Below are 16,826 nucleotides of genomic sequence, written 5' to 3'. Positions count from 1 at the left end.
CTGGGGGGATGATGGCTGGGGGTAGGACACTGGCTGCACAGGGGGTGACCCAGAGCACGGCAGCACAGCCACCACGCAGGGAGAAACCTGCACCCTCTCTGCCTCCTTCCAGCCAGCCTCGGGGGCGCGCAGGGGGCCAGACTGTCCCCGCTCAGCCACCTCACTGGGGTGCAGGTGCCAGCGTATCCCTGTGCTGGTCCCTGCGATGGCGGGCAATGACCGGGATGGCACAGCCCTCTGTGGTTCGGCTTCAGCCTCACCCTTGGGGGTCACAAGAGGCGTTAGGCAGTGGGGACTCCCGGCAAACCCCAAAGCCAAGCCTGGCCCCACGCACTTGTCTTCTCCACCCTCTCTCCACTCTCTCCCACCGCCCTGATGGTGGCCCTGGCCCGGGGTGGGGGGCCTCGCATCTCGCACCCTGCAGCTCTCCCTGCACCGGTGGCCAGGAGCCAGCACGGGGCTGCAAGGAGCTGGCTGAAGAAGCAGTGGGGCTGAACCTACAGCATGGAAATGTGTTTATTTACAGGCACCCTGACAAACGAGAGCCAATCCATCAAGCCCCGGGCACCTCAAGAGCAAATGAAATTTTCCTGCCGTCTCCTTACTTCCAACGCTGTGGCCCCCTCCTAAAGCACGCGTGTGTTAAAGAGGGTCTTTAAGCGATGAAGGGCAGCTGGCAGCTTAGATGAAGATGACAGTGTAGCTGCAACCTTGACAGCTCTTCCCTCACCCAGGAATAAAGAACTGATGTGCAGATTGATACCTGGGGGAGAGGCTGTCAGAGAGCAGGACGGAGACGGCAGATAAGCGACTCAATCAGTGTCAGACCTGTCCTGCCGTAACACCGCCTGTAAATCACTGCGGTTAAAGAGGTGCCTCCACTAAAGCGAGGAGCAGAAAGCAGGTAATAGAAAAACAGGTGGCGAAGCAGATGTGTGCACCGATTGGGTTAAAAGCCTGAGAGCTGGGCTGCAGCTGCCGCCTGGGCACAAAGGGGAGGCAGGCACCCACTTCAGGAAATTGAAATCTTTAGGGGGGGTTTTTAGCACGAGCTGGGATTGCATTTGGGGGGGTTGCTCTGCAGCCAGCAGGATGGGGTAGGACCCAGGGGTGCCTGTGTGCATTTGCCATGCACAGATGGGTACCTGCTGCCAGCGGAGGCTGGAGTATGGGGGGGCCACGGGGGCATTTCATGTGGCACAAGGGTAATCAGCAGCTGAGTGGGCTAATGAAATCGATTTCACCATTCTCAGGCTGCTCCAGGATGGGGATCCAGCCGCTCCAGCACGTCCTCGAGAGCTGATTGCAGTCGTGCACGCACCCTCGCTGTCTCTCTTGCCCCTTCTTCTTTGAAATATTCCTTTGCGTTCGGTTTAATGGGAAATCTTTTCAAATAATGACTTGCTCTCTGGACAGCTGGGGGCTTGGCAGTGAGGGGGAGCCACGGGGCTGAGCTAATGAGTGGATTCGTAATTAATTAATTGCAGGCAGGTGCAAGTGGAGCCTCCCGTCGCCTCTGTCTCCTCTATCTCTCTCTGAAGAGCTCCTCTGTCTCCTGGAGCCTGGCGCTATCACCAACCTTCCAAGGGGATTTAGCGAAACCTGGTGCTGGCTTTGCCATGGACAGTGACTTTGGCAGGCAGGATGGAGGCTGGTGCTCCCATCCCCTCTGGCGACCACAGGGAGCCTGCCTGTTGCAGCATGTTGCCTCTACATGTCCATAGCTGCCAGGCTCCCTACGCTCAGGCCATGATGACTAGCACCATATAGCACCTTCTCTCTGCCGGCCAGCTCCCCGCAGCCCCTCCCCAGGGAAGTTTGATTGCACCGTTTGCTGGAGCTGCGCTGAAATAGTTCAAACCCTCCCGCTTTACACCCCAGATGGGCCAAACCCGCCTGGACACAAGAGGTGTTGGTGAAGCCCCAAGTGCTGACTCCTGGTGAGCTGAGCACTGGGGACCCCGCTGCAGTCGGTGCCACAACTGCTGTGTCCACGCTCTGTCCTTTCAGCCTTCCTTTGGCTGCTCCGGTGGTCGCTCAGCAGAGCCCTGTGGATGTAAATATGGAGGGTGACACTGAGTTTTGGTCTATACAGGTCCACGGCAAAATTTGCATTGAATTCAGTAGGTGCCTATTGTCACACACACTGATCAGGTAGGATTAGGCTTTCCTATCAATACCTGTTACACGCAGTGACCCATTTAAAGCAAGAAACTCACCATGACTAAAGCAGTTTAATAGGAAAATAACTAATCCTTAATGTGTTGAGAAGAAATGACTCCTCTCTAGACTCCTGTGTCCTAACTCAGTGGCACCACTAGTACTCAAAATGGAAAGCACTTTATTAAACACTCAGCAGCTCTACCCCTGCCTTGGCCTGGGTGCCAAAAATCAAGGGAAGAAATACAGCCCAGCTTCCTTGTGCTGCTGCAGTGCGTGGAGGGCTGTGGGATGAGCCAGCATGGGCTGGCAGCTCAGCGCTGTTTGCTGCAAAAGACTTTGCTAACATTTCCTCGGTTAAGTGTTCACAAACCCAGAGGAAATAGCTGTCCCAGATGTTGCTGATAATTTCCTATCAGGTGCCTCCTGGCATGGTGCGGGGCTGGTTTGTCACCCTTCGGATCAGCTGCCAATCTCATGCTTAATAACAGAGTTGACTGACTTCTTTACAAATGCCATCAAAATTTCTAGCACTATTTTTGCCCTTCTGGTCTCTTGGATTTACACAGAGAGTAACTCTGCCCTGGCTTCAAGCCCAGCTTTCTTTGCAGCTCTCGAAGCACACTCCCAAGCGGAGTGGCCTTCAGCAGAGGCACAGGGCAGCTCTTCCCTCGCCTCACCACCTCGCCCATGGGCTGCGTTGGACGACACAGAGGCAGCCCCAGGCCACGCTGCCCCTTGGCAAGTGCTTCCCCAAGGTGTCGCGCTCCACCGCACGAGCAAAGGGGTGAATTCTTCCAGCAGCCTTCAGAGACAGCCATTGCCAAATGAATTTCAACCTCATATTTTTAAGAAGACATTCAATGTGCTTACCAGAGCTGGGGAGCCCTTTACACCACAGCAATAATCCAGTGCTCGGCCATGAAATCCTCAGCACAGTGTCACATCCATCCCTTTCAGTGGAGAAGTTTTATTAACTTAGGGTGTGAAAAGTTTTGGAGAGCAAAAAGTCTCTCTCCCTCCGAGAGAAATAAGGATGATTTAAGCAGTCTGGGTGTATTTGAGATGGAGAGTGAGTCCCCCAGCTGACACATCAGAGGGAAAAACTGTAAGCCGAGGCTGCGTTTATTGAAGAAGGAAGCTGGGGCTGTGTAAAGCCAACCTTTTTAAGCACTCCACGAGAGCATTTTAATAAAAAGCACAACAAGCCCACAACAAATCACGGCTTGGAAGCAAAAAAAAAAATGTCAATTCCTGTCAAGTGTTGAAGAATCGTCTGAGCTTAAGGAAAAGCGAATTCCTGCTACGCTCCCCTCCCCTGCCCTCTGCTCCTGTGCACGGAGCAAAGCCACCCCAAACGTCGCCTGTGACACACCGCAAATCACACCGGGGAGCGGGGGGGGCGGCCACCAACCCAGCCGCAGGAAGGCCCGCAGAAGGATTGAAGCTTAAAGAAAATGAAATTTATAGTCAGAGCATTAAAATATTAAAGGGCCTTAAAGAACAGCCATGAATCTGATTTGGGGGGGGGGGGGAAGGCAAGACTGTCATCAAGCAGAGACAAATGGCTGCTGGACTTAACAACTCACATAAATCTGGCAGAGGAGAAGAAATAAAGCCCAATCAGACCCAAAACGAAAAAAAAAAAAGGCAATGAAAAGATTTTGGGGCATAAAGAGTGAAAAGGAGAAAGAAAGCTAAAGAAGATAAGGAGTTGAAAGCAGACAAGTGATTATAAAAATAGCAGCAGAAGTACAGATGGAAGTAGAAGAGAAGAAATTCTTAAAAATGGCCATAAGTGCCCCAGTGGCACAGGTATTTTTGACATTCTTGCCCGAGACTGCTTGTTTTTCTTGTGCAGAAGAATTCATTGGGTGGGCTTCAACAACTTAGACCCTGCATGGACATAAGGAGGAGCAGCCCTTACCATGCAGATCACCAGCATTAAACAACCCAGTGAGGAGGGGTGGGCACAGGGAGCCCCGTATAGCCCCAGCGTTCTCGGGCATGCCGGAGCGAAACCCCTCCATTTCCAGAGGCAGACCAGCACTCGCCAGGCAAATCCACACATGCTACTCCCCAGGAGCAGCACAACCCGCTCCTGAACTGGGGATCAGCTCCCCCGAGCTGTGGCTCTGGGCTGACCCCAGAGCTTCTCCCAGAGCCGCGGCTGGTTGCACAACATCGCCAGGCTGCAGACGCTCTGTGGTGCAAGAAGTCGGTGGGATGGACCTGCCCAGCCCCACACCTTTCGCCCCACGCCACCGGGGTGCCCTCCCGTGGGGTCTCCCCCAGTGGCAGCCATGCCCCGCTGAGACTGGGACGGCTGGGGATCAGCCCCGCAGTGCCTCGGGGGCTGCTGCCACACCGTGCTGAGGAGAGACTGCAGATCCAGCCAGGAGCCACAGCCAGAACCCACAGTAAGTTGGGAAACAGGGTGCAGTGAGGGCTGGATTTACAAAATGCTGTCTGTAAGCCAGCCCTCCCTCCGAAACGCTAAACAAAAAACAACATTCAGATACATTTCAGAGGAAAACACGAAGCATCTGGTTCCCTTCGCTGGTGTACATAGCAAGAGAAAAGTTGGCAGTACATTTGATTACCATAAAAGAGAGAGCTATGCAGAAAAAAGCCACATTAGAGTAACGTTGCCCAAAACAAAGTTAAATGTCTGCCTTGTTTTGAATGTGCTCATGGTGAAAATGTGAGCAAAGGTCAGCCCAAATCAATGAGCACTGCAAGTGAATTGGCTGGGACTGGCACCCTGCCACCATGTCTCGCCCAGCAATTCTTATTTATCTATTTATTTATTTTGCTGGATGAGGAGACATCCCACAAACACGTAGAAAACCAGGCCTGGCACTTCCTATGGGTGACGCGTGCCATTTCAGCCAGGGTGACTGGGAGCCACGGGCTTGCACAGCCATCTCTAGCGCATCCCTCTCCTGCACCCGTGCGGGGGGGTGATGGGAGCCCAGCTCTCTGCCGGGGAACCTTCCCCAGGTACTGGGGGCCCTGCACAAATACCTCCTGCCCCGTGCCGAGGCCAAGCCAAGCACCATGCTGGGGCCACCCATCCCTCATGGCCCGGACAGGGATGAGGATGGGGAGAGGCAGGGTATCCATGCTGCCTCCCCGTCACCGCTGCCCATTGCTGTCACTGCAAGAAAATCCCAGTGCCTGGAAGGTGCCGCTTCCCTGCCAACATGCGGCAGGACAGCTGTGTCGAGGAGGGTGATGGATGTGTCTGCTCAGTTTTATGGAGCAAAGGGGGTTTTCCATGGCTCTTTCTGACACGCAGGTAGTGATTACCTGCTGAAGCAGCTAAAAACTTGGGTTTGTTTTGGTTAAGGGGGAGGAGGAGGAAGAAAAGCCCAGCCCCGGCTCTGGCTTTCCTCGTGGAAAGGAAAAGCCATCCCGGCAACTCTCGCTTTTCTGAACTTCAAATACACAAACACTTCAGTGCCATCCAAGCAATTCCTTCCAGCTTCAGCAGCAACACATGCTGAAGGGCTGGGGGAAACACAGAGGGAAACACACTGAAGCGGCCAAAGGCAAAGGCGGCAGCACTGTTAACCCTTCCCGCAGGCATCCCCGTGGGGCTGTGTCCCTCGGGGGCTCGGGGAGGGGAGAGGGATCCAAAGCACATTAGCCCATCTCCCTGGGATGGGTGCCTCAGCCTCAGTCCCGCCAGCTCTGTGGAGGCCAGATGCAGACACAGGTACCAGCGAGGAGCATCCTCATCTGGGTCCGGCAGCATTACAGAGCGAGTCACAGAGTCCCATTTGGATGCTGTTTCAAAAATAGTCTTTTGGGTTTTTTTTTTTCTCAAAGGAAGAAGTTAGACTTTGAGAGTAGAAACAGTGTTAGCCTCAATTTAAGGGGGAGAGCTGGGTAAGAACAGGCCCCTTTAAGCACACTTTCTAAGGCAGGTTCACATCTCAGCCACAGCGCAGCCGTGCTACCGGCGTTGCCCCAGCCGGGGCCGCAGGCAGGCGCGGGGCTCTGGGTGCACACCAGATTAATTAGCCCTGCTGACCGCCATCAAACAGCCGGGGCCGCGCTGCCAATGCAATCTCCAAAGCTCATTAAAACAGAGCTGTGCCACACTTGGGAACGAGCCAGTGTAATGCTTTGGGTGTCATGATAAAACCATTAAAATAGCGATCTGCAGTCCCTGGCAGGCCCTGCCACACAGCGATGCCAGACCGTGGCACACGAGGAGGGGGCTGTAACGTGACCTGCAGCTGAGCTGCTCTAAACCAGGATCTATTTCAAGGGCTAAGGAGGACAGTGGGGCTGTGTCGAATGGTGGAGGGTTCAGCAGGTGATTTGGGAGGATAGAAAGGGCTGCTGTATCTTATATTTCTGGATATTCACGGTGTCACAAACAGGACATTGCTCAATGACTTAAAAAATGAACACCTCTGCCTGAAGTTATCATCCTCAGGATAATGACAAGGTTGTGAATGCAGCGATATTGCTGGAATTGAAGAGATTCAGCATCCTGACTCAGGAATAAGTGATGATGATTCCCTCAGATACTGGAGATGAAGGGGAGATAATGCTGATGAAGCCCAGGGATGGAGCGATGGCGCAGCCACAGTGACTCATCACAGCTGCCCAGGCAATTTGGCAGGCTAGGAAAATATTTGCACAAGTTTTAACAAGCCCCACCGCATTCCTCCTGATGCCTGGGGGATGTCCTGATGAATTTGGATGGCAGCGGTGGGGTGCTGGGCTCCTCCAGCTGGGTGAGCAGGGTGCAGAGGTTTCCATCTGGGCGCACGGGGATTTTCACATCCTAAAAACCTCTGGTCAGGCAACCCAAACTGCGCCGTAACGCTGTCCCTGACAAAACCAACGACTTCTTTTTCAAACGAGGAGGCTAACTATAAAACACCGTCTCTTGATGCCCCCATCTAGCCTAGGCAGGATACACTTTGGCTCAGTCTGCAAACGCGGACAGCGCTGCCAGCCCTGTGCCTGCACCGGGCTTGGCATCCTGCGCCTCCTCCTGAGGACGGGTAACTACGGGATTTGATCCACTGCAGGACAAGAGCTGGGAGACCCGCTCCTCCTGGCTGCCCCCTGCCCCGCAGTCCCCATGTGGAGGGAGCCCTACACATGTGCAGGGGCTTAGGAGGCGCAGCCCGGGACACCCACCTGCATCCACGGGAGGAAGTCACAACCTGCTCGTGAGCATCCTCGCATGGAGAAGGAGGCTCCCGGCACTTGGTGCATCATTCGCTGTAAGCGGGTGGTGGGGCCGGAGCTGCGTCTGCTGCAGCCGCTGCCTAATGTGGGTCAGAAATGTTAACCAGCGTCTTAAAAGGAAACTTTTGTTTGCACTTCCAGAAGAAAAAAATACACCTGGAAACCACACCTTTAAAAAAAAAGAAGGAAAGCATGGAGGAAAATGCAATTCATTAACAAAATAAATTAAATAAAATCAAGGCTGGCATTGTGTTTCGGTGGCACTGAGCGGCAAAGCGAGGCGAGCTCATTGGGATGCAGACGTGGGGTGCGGGAGCAGAGCGGAGCAGGCTGCCTGCCCAGAGGCATCTCGCGTGCCGTGCCATGGCGTGCTGTGCCGCAGCAGGCGCGCAGAGCGCGCAGAGCGAGTGTGACAAATTGCCGCACAGGTGCCTGGGCTGCTGTTAGCTGTGCCAGACTCGCACACGAGTGTCTAACCCGCAGCCTGGCCTTTCCCCTCCCCGCACCACGGCTGCAGCCCCCGCAGCCCTACCTTTAACTCGCAGCCACAGCAGCAGATGCCTGTGCGGGCTGTAATCCTGCGTAACCTCGCTCTGCAGAGGGCCCTCGGCCCTGCTGAGGTGGGCTGCAGCCCTGCTCGCCATGAGGCCATCCCCTTCCCCTACCAGTCCGTGCCCGATTTTCCTGACTGGTTCTTGCAAGAGCCCCACGCTCCAGCCTCGGAGGGCACTGGCAAGGCAGGATGCCGTCTTTATAGTGCTCCTTTGTTGCTCTGCTTTATAGTGGAGATTAATTTAGGAAAAAAAAAGCATTATTTAAAAAAACCCTCACCCCTCTCACTCCTCGTCCGCCCTCCCCAAGCAGTGATGGGGGATAATGAATTGCTGGGACTGTCATCCAAAGAGCACTTAATGACAGTATTTGCTCTGTGTGTGTGTAGCATTGGCTGTTCTCAGAGCTCTCATTATGAATAGTTTTCAAGCTGTTTTGACTATTATCTGTTACAAAGAGGAACTCACTGTTAGCTGCCTATTTCCATCACTGAAGCTGGCCAACGTAATCCACACGGAGCTGTGACACCACGGCCGATGGCCAATGCTCCTGCTCTCTTGCCTCCGCCTTTATGGCAGTGGAGAAAGGCCAGGCTCTTCTTCCCTGTCCCTTGCCTCCTTCTCACCACCAGGCTCCTTTTTCAGGCTCATGCTCTGGTTTTGCAGGTGATGCTTCTCCAAACTGGCTGGCTGCAGCATCCTGAGTCGCATCCCCCCACAGCGCTGGACCCACAGGTGCTCATGGCACTGCCAAGCCTGTGCCTCCCACTGTCCACTTTTGGAGGGGCTGGGAGTCCCCACTGCAGGCTTGGCAAGGGGAAGGGGACCCAGCCTGAGCGTCATCTGTGCCGCAGAGACACCGTGAAGATGCGCTAAAACAATCTGTTCTCCCATCTTTTCCCGGACCCTTTGCCGTGAGACACAATATTTTGGAGGGGCAGCTGAAGTCTTGCTGGTGTTAATTTAGTTTCGGTCTGCTCACTGTTAACTTTGGGCTTGCTGCGCTTTTTGTGGCTCCTTTTCCTTAAAGAAAGCTTATTTTCTCTTAAAACAGGGTGAGAAGCAGCTTGGCACCACAGACACTTTAAAGATGTTTGAACATTTGCGAGAGGAAGCAAACACATTTTTTAAATATTATGAAAAGCACCTTGAACAACAACTTCTCAGCAAGAGGCCTCCGCAGGCTCCATCCTTTGCTGAAGGAGCCCGTCGCTCAGCCTGGGGACGTCTGAGGCTCACCACGTCCCTCCACGCTTTTGTGCTGCATCTCCAAATCCCGCTCCCAGCACGGCATCCCACAGGGCTGGGGCAGTGACTCCAGGCACCGAGTGGGAGATGAGCTCTGCAGAATCATAACATTATTAAAAATGATGAGGGGCAACCCAGGGCAGCTCCTCTCTGCAGCCATACTCACCTGCCAGCCCTCAGGAGTGGCTCATAAAAATAAAGAGGAAAGTAGGTTCACAACCTACTTGAGCATTGTCAAGTGAGCAGCGGTTCCTGAACCAGTCCTGGGTCTCACCGAGATTTTCAGGTATCATTTCACCGTACCCTTCTTACATGAAATTGGGATATGGTTTGTCCTTTTCTTTCCCCAAAAGAGGTTTTCCTATTGCAACCTTGATTTTCTGGTCAATATAAAACTTGAGAGGTGGTTTTATTGTTAAGGAATAGTGAGAAAAATCAGGGGTGGCTATACACAAAAAATTTACGTATCTGCTAATGTCCACAAAGTTAATCTGTTTTTTTATAAAAGGTCATTTTCTGGCTAAAAGCCTTTCTTTTCTAATATTTTGACTCTCCCCACACACCTGTCAGTCCTGCCTGTCTTCCTCCTATCCCTGCTGACACAATGCCATGTTCCTTGCGTTTCCCCACTGATTTTTCTTGGTAGAGCTGTGTCCCCGTCAGCCGGCCAGCCGCAGGCACACAGATCACAGCCGCCGGGCACGGGAGGACCGACAGCCGGCAGACACCATTAGACCATCCCGCCTGACCTCTCCCTGATGCAGGGCCGAGTCTGGCATCCAATTACTCCTGTACCAAGCCCAGTAACTCCTGCTTGGCTAAAGTGTATGGCGCGGAAATGCATCCTGTCTGAGTCTAAATATATCAAAGGCAGGAGAATGCACCGCTCTCCTGGGTAGTTTAATCTTTATTAACACTCACTTTTTAAAAGGTCTGTTTGATTCCCAATTTGAATTTGTCTGGCTTCAGCTTCCAGGCGCAGGCTCGTGCGATGCCTTTCTCCTCTAGATTAAACAGCCCTTTAATACCTGCCTTTCTCTCCCCGTGAAGGTACCTCACACAGCACAATTAAGTCACCTCTTGATCTTTTTAATAAGCTAAACAGGCTGAGCTCCTCCAGTTTCGCACCATAAGACATTTCCCCCAGCACGTCCCAAGGATCAAGTCTCTAATACCGCCTGATCCCGTGCGGGGGGACGTGGCAAAGCAGTCCTGTGCAGCCGATGAAATTAAGCAGCTCGCTGGGAGACGGCAGCCTTTCCCCACCACCCGCTCCCCCAGCCAGCCTGTATTTTGGAGGAGGCTGCTTAGGGGTGTCCGGTGAGGTTTCACACCTCTCTGGGCACCTCCGCACCCCATGTCCCCCCAGTTGCAAGAGCAATAGGGAGGCAGTACCGCAGCTGTCCCCACCTGCGCATATGAGATGCCGGATGAGCGACAAAATTTAGGGCTATTTCCTAGTGCAGGGGACTTGGTGTGCCCAGAGCCACCCTGTGCTTTACAGCCACAGTGGGAGAGGAACCACGGTGCCAGACCGAGCCATCCCCGTTGACTTTAGCTATCCCTAAAATTCACAGCTCCCTGTGGTTGTAAGTGGCATCGGTCCCATCACTCACCCCATCTCTGGGAGCGGGGGTCAGGACACACAGGTCCCAGATGGCAGTCGGCAGTGCCTCCCACCCAGGGCACCCACTGCAATTACCGACCAAAACAAGCAACTGGACAAGGCCTTTCCTCATTCAACATTTACCTGGAGGAACAACAAACCTCAGCGTTGGCCAAAAAATGGAAGTCAATGCACATGCATTGACTGCACACACATTATTGGCAAGAGTCATCACTTTTGATCTGTTTTTTTTAATGCGTTTCCTTCTGAACTGGAGCCCGGGTGACCCAGGCAATGCATGCAAGGATGGGCATATTTTGGGTGATGCGGTTTTACAGCCAGCCAGGCCACAAGCTGGATTTTAGCCACAGGCTTCAGCAATACCATTTCATACACCATTATAACGGTTTAGCCGGGAGAGTGCGCAGAGCCCCTCGCACTCTCCACTGGGCATTTGTCCTGCCTGTGAATCAATTACAGCAGAGACGCCACGTGCATTAGGATTGCTGCTTGGCGCACATTTCAGCCCTGATATATGTTGCTCTGCTCTGCAACAAACGACTTAGATAAACCTCCAGGAGGTCGTGCCTGTCAGCGAGGTTTTTATTAGGTGAGCCGTGCCCATTCTCACAACGGTAAGGGCTACCTGGCAGAAAATTGTAAGCCGTTTCCCTTGGAGGGGGCAAGCCCTAAATGAGTTTCCTGGTCTCACTTTGGGAACACACTCAGATATTAAAGGGACCAGAGAGTATCATTACTGCCAGGTGATAAAAACAACCACTATTTGGGAAGACTGATGGCCTTTGTAAAAGCTCCCAACAGAAGCTTCATTCTGCACAGTGGATAATAACAGCCGTCTTGGGCTGAAATCCCAAAGAAGCTGCATTTTCCAAGGCTACAAAAGTGACTTCAGGATTCCTGGCGCCACGTTGCTCAAGCATCACTTTTTGGCAGTCACAAAGCCCAAGATCAGTTAATATTCTTCAACAATCACAGCTTAAAGATGTCACCTCTTCTCTCCCCGTTTGCAGCTCTGCTTTCTGGATTGCTTCCCTGGCTCAGTAAGGGTGAGGTGTCAGTGAGAGCAGAGGCTACTTTGGGCAGGAAAGCTCACAAACAAAGCTCCTCCTTTTATCTTCCCCCTTGTGATGGGGAGAGGAAGGTTTAAGCCTCACTCCTTGCCACCAAAATAACTGCCAGCTTGCATTACGACGACATCATTGCATCACACTGTAGACACGACCTTGCACGAGAGCTCGTCCTGCTCTGGCTGTACTTTCCAGCACCATCTCCAGCCCATTTTCACCACATCTGGCAATCGCAGTCCCCTGTCTGCTAATTGCAGCCCCCTGATGGCACTGGAACTGGCCCCGGGGAGACGCTCGGGCTGAGACATCCTCATTTACCTGCTGCTTTGTTGGCCACGGCTGCATCGAGCAAGTACCTGCCCCAGCTGAGAAAAGGCCACCCTGCTCAGGGGTCACTGGGATCTTTTCAGGGTTTTGCCAGTCCCTGGGCCAGGGCTCCGCACCAAGCACAGAGCTGCCACCAACTCACCTGGGAGCCGGTCAGATCCCCACTCAGCTACTCATCAGCTTAAAAAATAGTTATTTTCTGTGTCCACTTCCTGCACCCCTCCCCATTCCCATGTCACACACCGACTGGTGACCTCATGAGAGCCCAGAGGGAAGGGGGGGCAGCGTGAGGGTGTGTCGAGGCCGTGATGTGCCTTCATCCCACCCATGGGGCTGTCTGCTGTGGCAGACCCAGCAGCCTGGAGCAGGGTCTGAGCCCCGGTGCTGCCTCTAACCCGTCTCCCTGCCCCGGGGCAGAGACTGAAATGGTGGCACATTCACCAGAGGGCAAATAAAAAAGCAACAGCGCATTTGAGCTCTGCTTTTTGCTTTAACACTGCTGTTGTTTGTGGACCCCTGCGCTCGCCAGCGCAGGGGCTTCGGGTGTGCGAAGGCAGGGATGCCGGCCAGCCGCTTGCACGGCCAGTGCCGGGGGTGAGGGCTGTCCACGGCAGCCACAGGCTGGCTCCTGCACCAGCTCTACCCATGCCGGGGACTGGCTTCGGCTCATTTTCACAGCAAGGTGCCCTGCTGCCCGTGTCGCTCGCATTCAGCCCTGACACCTATTCATCCAGCTCAAGCGCTTTTTTCTATGCGGGTTTTCTTGGCTGTTTTCTCTAGATGAAGATTTTCTGAAGACTGCTGGTTGCCTTTGTAACCTTTCAAGAGTCCTCTCTGTATGAAGTTCTCTTCACATCATCTCCAACAGATGCAGGTAATAAAGTCGCAGCAGATTTACGACTTTGAGAATCTCATTATATCTATCAATCCATCAGGAAAAGAAGCTGTTTTTAAAAGAGGCAGGAGATGGATTTTGCTGTTATTTATTGTTTAAAAAGGGGAAGAAAAAGAAAACCTCTTCAATTCTTCCCAGCCCCAATTGTGTAAAAACATCCTCTGAACTCACCAAGCACAGTGCCGGCTCACACCAGTGTCAGGACAAGGTGCCTTGGCTCTTTGGAGAGGCGAGAGCACCCAGCTCCACATCCGTGCACCTCAGCTGAAGCGCCTCAGCTGGCACCAACTTCAGACCCAGCCGTGGTGTTGCTGTGGATGACAATCAGTCCAGGAGGGCTGTGCTGTTAGAGACAAGTTAGGATGGCTTATGAAGTACTATGGCAGCTCGCTGCTGCTGCCTGCCCGTGAAGATGAACGTCCTCAGCAAACAGCATGCTGGGACAGGGAGCTCCCCACGTGGTGCCCATGCCCTTGAGGGTCCCCAGAGCCATGCTGCCATGCCCAAAAAGCAGAGGTTTTGGCTGTGGAGCCCAAAGAGGACCTCCATCCTACCTCCATCCATCACAGCATAGACCCCACACCACAGCCCACCCACCCTGGCAGTGGTGTGCCACGAAGGACAAAGGCTGCAAGCGAAGGATTAGGCAGCAGAAAAAGAGCCAGGGGGACTGACAGCCTGGAGAAGCAGTCACGTGTCAGGAAAGAGGTGACAATCCCCCGCCCGAGGAACATTGGTGCCACCACCCTGGTGAGCCCTCGCGCCGAGCAGTCGCTCTCGGACTCTCCGTGGGAGCAGCACAGCCAGCTCCTCGCCCGTTCCCATGCTCTCCGCTGCGGCTTTCCCAGCAGCCGGGCCAGCTCTCCTCCAGGGAGCTCCCATCTGCCCGTGCCTGCAAGGGATGAGGGGGGTTGCACCAGGAAGGGCTGACGCTCGCGGCAGTCAGAGGCAGAAGCTTCTGGGTGGTGCAAGAGAGGGTTAAACAAGCGCATTAGCAGGATCCAGCCTGGCAGATCATGGTAACGGGTCATGTGTTTGCCATGTCCTTCGACCACATCAGTCAGGGATTCGTAACTGCTGAAGTCCCCACTTGGGAAATACTTTTTCCAGGCGTGGTTCCAGGCCTATTGTCAGCATGATTTTGCAGCTTGTTTGCAAATGGTCGGAGACCTGTCTAGCATCTCTCCCAGCCCAGCTCATTCCCAAATTACCCAGCAGCCCCCGCTCTGCTCACCCTTGGAGCAGGAGAAGCCCTTGGGCTCATGCCGCAGGAGAAAAGCCCAGAGCTGTGCTGAGTTCCGTTGTCTGGGGCAGGTCAGAAACTGGGACTGGGAGGGAGGACTGGGCCATGACAGACACCTGGCGTGAAACCGTGGCTTCCGCAAGTTCAACAGGACTTTGGTCACCAGTTACAGCCACAATTTCAGTTCCAAACTGCTGGTGTCTGGGGCCTTCAGTCACTCCCTGCTCTGTTTTGCGGTTATGGAGCCTCTTTCTCTCCGAACGTAACAAATCAGTTTTGATCTTTCCTGTCAGCTTCTTTTGCAAACACACATCTCACACAACATCTCTGCTCGTACATCAAAACACTTGGCGAAACAAAGCAGAAACGCATTCTCCCTGTCAACTAAAACATTAATTAGGACAGAACCCTGATTCTGAACAAATGAACAAAATCCCCACCTCCCTCCAGCTCTTTAAGCAAAAATCTCCATGCAGGGATTAACTGCCAGTGAGTGCTCACAGCCATTTCACTTGAAAGGTGACTGGTCTGTAGCTGAAATGTCAGAGTTTACTTTGCAAACACTTTCTGGTTTTTACAAAAGAACGGGGAAAAAAACCACCCTCAGCCATTACTGTTACAAATCATCACTGTTGTATGAAGCAAAACGCTGCATCCCATCTGAAAATGTTTGTTCATGATGGTAAGTATTTTGTCTCATGCTGATCTAATTTGTGAGCCATGGTGAGGCACAGCCTGTGTTCAAAGAGTTTAATAAGTCACTGTAAGCGTAGCACTAAATTAAGGCCCTGACCGGACGGGACTCCCCCATGTCCCCAGTGCCCCTGGCCTTGGTTTGCTGGACCCTGTGCTGGGCTGGGGGTGCAGCCCTGCTTTTGCGCTGCCCGGACCCTGGAGGTCAGTGCACCTGCCTGGCATTCAGGCTGTGTGTATGTACAGCAGCTGAGGGGCTGGCCCTTCGCAGGGGCTTTTACCCCTGCAAACATCTTGTTAACAGGAGCAGCTCAGGGAAGCGGCACTTCCATGGGCTGTGCCGGTGGAGGATGGATGGGCTTTGGAGGGGAGCAGCTGGCAGGCGCCCAGCTGAAAGGCAGCTGAACAGCAGAGGTGTTGGTGTGCTGCAAGAGCAAGTGGTTTGTCCGAACCCAAGCGCATTGCAGCCCAGGTGCTCCCGCGCCACTGTGCCAGTGAAGGGCCCGATGCCAGGGTATGGGGCTCCACAATGTCTCCTTGGTCACGGTGGGATGGGCAGCAGTGACATCGATGGAGCATCTCACCGTCTCCGAGCTGGAAGAAGACAGGGAGCTCTGGCTCCACTGCAGGCTGGCGGTGACCACCACTAGCACACCAGCTCCTGCGTCCCCCCATAGCACAGCATAAAATACAGCTGATTTAGGAGTTTTGGTGCAATCTACAGACAGATTTCAGTGCAAGAATCAGCAAAAAATCTCTTCTGCTTGAAAAAAGAAGCCAGTCGGGAGCAGAGACAAGGTCTGATTTAGAAGCAGGGTGGGGAGGGCAATCCACAGAGAAAAGAGACAACAGTTTTGGCCAACACACCATGGTCTCCATTAAATAAAACAACCCGTCATTTGCATTCACTTGGCAAGTGACTAGACCTGAACTTGGCTGCACACTTGATGATCCACCATTACTTTCCAGGGAGGAGGTTGAAATATTCTTATTTCTATTCATTAGGCCAAAGTAATTCTCTTAATGCCACCAAACCAGCCATGGACAAGATCCTGCACATAATGTCATTGGCAGTGTTGCAAAATGAAATCCCTCTGCAAGCAGCCGGGGGAATCAATACTCACGGTAATTTGTCCTTCCAAGTTTTCCTCCCACGCTACCTTATTTGTGGCGCCAGTCTGCGCCAGCTCCATCTACCTCAGCCTTGCGCAGGGCAAGGAGGGTCCTGGGGCTGGGTAGGTGCCCTGGGTGTGGTGCTCTACCTCTGGTACCCTTCTCCATTTGGGAGCTGGCTCCTGGCCCCGTGGGCAGCACCTCTGTACAGCCCAGCACATCGCTGAGGAGCAGGCAGGCTTTGCTGCAGGACCGATTAGGAGCTCAAAGAGAGGGATCAGGTGCTCTCCCCTGGCTCTGTAGAGTATGAAGGGCTGATTTTATAACACGTAGCAAAAAAGAATCATGGCTTTTTCCAGTAATTGGAAATACAGCGAAGCCTTCATTAAATTATTAGCCAGAAATTCAGCTTCTGTTAGGTGAGGCTGCCACACCACAGCAGACAAGTCAGGCCATCAGCTAGCACGGGGCCCAGGGACAACCCATCCCTCGCACATTAGCTGGAGTAAATCTTTATTGCTTCCTGAGCCCTTGCTTTGGACCACATTAAACATCAATATCGCAGCACTCAACGTCACCCAATATTATATCAAATCATTAGCGGAGGGTTAATCATTACAAAAAGAGGAGGTCTCAGCTGACAATTCACTCATTTCCTATGTGAAAGCACTATTATTACCACAGC

General features: G+C 53.2%; 1 long non-coding RNA gene across 1 annotated transcript; it reads right to left on the bottom strand.

Annotated features, from left to right (window-relative positions):
- Window positions 1-8,330: 8,330 nt before the first annotated feature.
- LOC121233411 lies at window positions 8,331-16,598 on the bottom strand. The gene is made up of 3 exons (XR_005932756.1): window positions 14,327-16,598; window positions 13,264-13,435; window positions 8,331-9,270 (listed from the first exon to the last, which is right to left on the bottom strand). It is a non-coding gene; the product is annotated as an uncharacterized LOC121233411 (long non-coding RNA).
- Window positions 16,599-16,826: the final 228 nt, after the last annotated feature.

This window comes from Aquila chrysaetos, chromosome 6 (assembly GCF_900496995.4).
Source record: "Aquila chrysaetos chrysaetos chromosome 6, bAquChr1.4, whole genome shotgun sequence".
In the NCBI taxonomy this organism is placed as follows: domain Eukaryota; kingdom Metazoa; phylum Chordata; class Aves; order Accipitriformes; family Accipitridae; genus Aquila; species Aquila chrysaetos.
The sequence above is the reverse complement of the archived record's forward strand: the minus strand, read 5'-3'. Positions and strand labels throughout refer to the sequence as shown.